The 5,345-nt window shown below is 39.6% G+C and overlaps 1 pseudogene; it reads left to right on the forward strand.

Moving 5' to 3' along the window:
* Positions 1-4,774: 4,774 nt before the first annotated feature.
* LOC112476469 lies at positions 4,775-4,893 on the forward strand (annotated as a pseudogene).
* Positions 4,894-5,345: the final 452 nt, after the last annotated feature.

A 5,345-nucleotide genomic window follows, 5' to 3' on the forward strand; every position in this document is an offset into this window, starting at 1 on the left:
TTAACCTGAGAGGGCAAAGGAGCAAAGGTGGTAAGAAAGGGCTCTGTCCTTGTCATTATAAAGATGGGTGGTTTTCTTCAGTCTCTGGGTGAAAGTGTCTGTCATAAGAAAGGGACTTAGAACATTCATGGTAGCTCAGGTTGGAGAGGAATGTGTCCTCTGCAGGCAGGCCGTGATCATTTCAATAACAGTAGTGGCACTGCTGTCATCAATCACCAGCTACACCTGTCTCGTGCCCCAGTTCTGTGCCGGTGGCAATTAACACCTGGTCTCGACATTGCACTTTGACCTCAAAAATATTTTGAGGACATTTGACGTCCTTAACCTTCTGCAAAGAAGGAAATAAAATCAAACTTCTGCAGAAGCCAAGGGTACACCACTGAATGACTCTTAACGGCATGAGCTCTGAAACCAGAATTCAAAGGATTAAATTTTACTTAGTCACTTACTAGCTCTGTGCCTTTGCTTTCTCATATGTAAAATGGATGTTCACCCATTCAACAAATATTGATTATCTACTACATGCCAGGCAAATTCTCGAATACAGAGATTCAGGAGGGAACAAAACAATGGTTCTCCTGTCAGAATGTTCACTCTAGTTAGCCGTAATCATACCTACCTCAGAACATTAAATGAATATTTATCCCTGGTAAGTTCTCAAGAAATGTGAACTAAATTTAAATGTACTGTTTAAAGTCACACAAAAAGACAGATTACAGGGTAGCAGGCTTCTCAGCCCCAGCTGTAGTCACTGAGCAATGTCCGGTCTCACATTACGACGGGCTGCAGCCAATCACGCCAAGGCCCCTGCAGAAGTTCCTGGGTGTGGTCAGCAGGCTCTGAGAAAGTGGTGGTTGGGGTCTCATGTGGCCAATTAAGGGATGAGCTAGGAAAGTGTGTAATGCGCAGAGAAGTGATATGGAGAGCCATTTGATTTTCTGACACCTTCCCCTCTACCTCCTGGGGACCTGACTCGAAACCTTATGAGTCTAGAGTATCTCCTCTTGGTGGATCTGCCCTGGCCACACTTACACCTTATTTATTCTCAGGTCCAAACTGGGTTTTCTTGAAGGAGATGTGGTCACAGTTAAATGGCACAGGCAAATTTGTTTTCTTTAAGTCTATTTCTTCCTGAAATATAGCAGTATGGGGGGATGGATGCTTTCCTCTCTAGCGCTCTGCATCTTTTGCCAGCTTAATGGTTTTTGCAAAATGAGTTCCCGGAAAGGAAATCCAGGGGTTGAGTAGAGCAGTGTATTTGAGCTTTGTCACAGTGGCATGCTTGGGTGAGTCTCTCTCCCCGATAGAGGGAAGAATTAATTAGAGTCATATATTATGAATTAGTAATCACTGCACGTCGTAAGGAAAGACATGCAGCTAGGTTTGAGTTTTTGGAGGGCCACATGTGTGTGAGCATACCTTAGGCAGCCATTCCCTTTTCCTTCTCTCGGAGTGTCTGACCTGAGAGACATCCTAGAGGCATTCATTATTGGCTTAGCCACTAGAAGCCCAAGAGTGCATTAGCTTTAGAAGTCTCAAGGAGTAAATACTGTTGGGAAGTGCTGGAATCACCAAGCAGATTGGCTGCTACCTTTTGGATTGAGGCCATAGCTAAAGAGAGAAATGCAATTTTGTTAAATATTTAAACAGCAACCTCCAAATGTCACCAAGCCATGGAGACAGAGTCTAGCACCCCCACCATCACTTACCCCACAAAAGTAAAATAATTTGTTTAATATTAGGCAAGAAGACAAATTTCAAAATGAAATTTCTAATATCAGAATGTTAAGCAGCTATTAAAATGATATTTACATAGAGTTTTTAATGATATGGAAAGAATCTTATAACCTTAAGCACAAACATGGAATAGAAAATTGCATTAATATACAGAATGATCTTAATAAGGTTTAAAAGCATGGAGCGGGGGTGGTTTGAAAGAAATAAGCCCAAATTTCAGGATGGTAGATTAAAGGTAATTTTTTCCTGATCTTAAAAAAAGTATTCATTTTCCAACTTTTTAAATTATGAGCATATATTACATTTAAAAGCAATGAGAAGTGTGAAAATTAAAAAAGAAAAACAAAAAAAACCTCCAAATGAGCAATAACAATCAAGTTGATCAAAGGCCGCTCTCCCATTCCCAAATGGTGGCCTTTCAAAGGAACCAAGGAGAGGACAGTGAGCAGCTTGGGGGAAGACACTGTCCCATTAGCACGCTTCCTTTGTTGTTCCTGCCTTTGGTAGAGTTCTGGATTTCCGGGGATCCGTGCCAGTGCTCCTAGCTGAGAAATCATTTGTGATTAGTGAGTGTTTTTGAGATCGCCCTGACAGCAATGTAAAGAGCGTATCAGAGGGGTACCAGCGTCAGGTGACTAAAAGGCTATACAGGCAAGAAAGGATGGTAGCCTGGCCCAGCGTGGAGGCAGTGAAGATGAGAGAGAAGTGGACACATTCTCGAGATATGGGTCTTAATAATGGATTCAAATGAGGAAATGAATAAGAGTTAGTTGTCACGAGTGACGCCTCTTTTTCTGACTGTGTAATGGATGAATAGAGAGTAATTCACCGAAAGAAGCAGCACTAGAATATGACCCAGTTTATTGGAGGAGAGGGAAAAGGATTATATTAACTATTTATTATTGCATAGTAGATTGTCTCAAACTTAGTGGCTTAATAAACATTTAGTCAGTTTCTGAGAATCAGGAATTCCGAGTAGCTATGTGGTTTGGGCTCGGCGAGTTGCAATCAAGACATTTATCAGAACTGTGTTTATCTGAAGGCTTGACTGGGTCTGGGATGTCTACATCCAAACTTTCTCACGTGGCTATGGGCTGGTCTTCACTTCCTTACCACACAGGCTTCTCCACGAGAGGCACTGCAGCCCGCTTCCCCAGAGTGAGTGATCCAAGAAAGAGAGGAAGCAAGATGCCGAAGAGCTTATGATCTAGTCTCCGAAGTCACACTCTGTCATTTCTGTTTCTATTCCATTCATAAGTGAGTCGCTAAGTCCAACCCACTCTCAAGGTGGTATGAGGCCCTACTTTTGACAGGTGTGCCGAGTAGCTTGTGGACATATTTAAACCACCATGAGAAAGGGGTGGCAGATCATGACCTTAGTTTTTGACATACTAGATATAAAGGGCCAGTACAAATTCAAATCTCAAGTACAGGTAGATATGGAGCTCGAATAAGAAATAGGGCTGGAAATATAAAATCGTGACTCTTTTAGATTTATATCTTTGCGCATGAATGAAATGGCTTAAGAAAGAAGTAGAACGAGGTAAGAAAAAAGAATCAAAGGTTAAGAAATCCTAACCTTGAGAGATGCACTCGCTATCGGGATAAAAAGGATGAATTTGCAAAGGAGACAGAGAAGAAAAGACGAGGTGGAAGAAGGGAAACCAGGAATGTTGTACCATGGAAGCCAAGCACATGGGATTATGAAAGCATTAGAGCTGAGTAAGAGCTAATTTGGTGGATGCGAGACTGGAGGCCAGACCAGAGTAGGCTGAGTGTCTAACGGTAGGCAGAGATTACATATTTGTTAACTTTTCATTTTGAATTAAATTTAGGCTTACATAAAATTTACAAAATAATGCAGCTAGTCCCTATACACCCCTCACCTGGCTTCCTCAATATCTTGTAAATGCAAACAATGCTGCAGTGAGCAACCTTGTGCATATGTATTTTCCAATTGTTTTAATGGGCATATCATTTATCAAGAGTGAGCTTGAACATTTTTTATTATCTGAGAATCCTTTATTGTGAACTGTCTTTTCCTATCTCTTTTATATATCTCAATCAATTTTTCGTCCTTCTCTCTCCAATTTTAAAAGTTCTTTATTGGAGATATTAGCTCTTTGTCGGTGTTATGTGTTGTGAATATTTTTGTCCAGGCTGTCAGTTTGTTTATGATACTTTTTGTGATGCAAACATTTTTTAAAAATTTTTAGTTATCAAATTTACCAATCTTTCCTTTTGTTACCTCTGGAATTTTAGTCACTTGTTCCATATTTACTGACTTAAATCATGCCTCTATCCTCAGTCCAAGTCAAATTTTCACACTAAAAACTCTTTACCGCCCAAGGAAGAAATAGCCTATATTTAGTTCTTGGAGCCCTTCTCCCATCTTCTCTAGAAATAATCTAGAATTATCCTGGTCTCTAAGCAGAAGGTTTATCAGTTTGCTAACTTCTATCCAGCCATTTCTCACTTGCTAACTAACTTTAGATTTCCGCTCGGATTGATTTTTTGGCTCTGTTTAATATATGAATTCACCTGTGACTCAGAGATATTTTATCTCCCGGAAGAACAGAAATCTTTTAGCAGTTAACTTCCACCTATCTACATAAGAGTTAGCAAAACAAATGTTTAACACAGATTATAGCCAACAGAGTCCATAAATGTAAATATGCACATATTTTACAGAAGGCCATAGTGTCGGCAACAATCACTGAATTCCAACATGACTGATCTCCTGCTTAAAAATGAGCTCTGTGCCAGGTGCGATAGGTCCTATGAGAGAATTATAACTCTTGGCCCCTGCCCTAATGGAACTCATTCTCACCGAAAAGCAAAAGCGAACGCATGTGAGAGAAACAGGTCCAACAGAACACTGTCTATAAAGAAAAGCCTGCTTCTAGACTGAAGAACTGACTCTAGGCACAGTAGATATTAATTCAAAAGGAAAAATCACAGATGGCTGAAATCATCTGGTGAATCTTGAGCTGAAGAAATGGGTAGGATTTAGATGGGTAATGAAAAGGATAGTCAAGTCTATGGCCATGCCACCCTGAACAAGCCTGATCCCATCTGATCTCGGAAGCTAAGTAGGATTGGGCCTGGTTAGTATTTGGATGGGAGACCACTTAGGAAGAGCAGGTGCTGTAAGCATAAAAAATAAAAAATAAAAAATAAGGGATTGTAAACTGACAAAGTCCTTGCAATCCGTGAGGTCAACCAAGGGTTGCCTCTCCTAAAAAGAAAAAAGAAAAAAGAAAGAAAGAAAGAAAGAAAAGAAAAAGACAGTCAGGAAAAGCATTAGTCACTAATTACATTAAACTGTATTAAGCTGAGCATCTACTGTGTGCAAAATAGTAAATATGAGCTACATATAAAGTACAAAATGTTACAACTTGACTTCATTCTTAGAAAGTACACATACCACAAGATTTCTTCATTATTTGAACATTTTCAAAGTACTTATTCCTGAAAATTTTAAGATGAATTTATCCAAACATATGCTATAAACTATTAGAGATGGTCTGTCTGACATATTTATAAAACCTATGAAAAATCATTCCTTTTGATTTTTTGCTCTTCAAAATATCCTTTTACATTTGTCC

Source organism: Pteropus alecto, unplaced genomic scaffold (assembly GCF_000325575.1).
Source record: "Pteropus alecto unplaced genomic scaffold, ASM32557v1 scaffold101, whole genome shotgun sequence".
In the NCBI taxonomy this organism is placed as follows: Eukaryota; Metazoa; Chordata; class Mammalia; order Chiroptera; family Pteropodidae; genus Pteropus; species Pteropus alecto.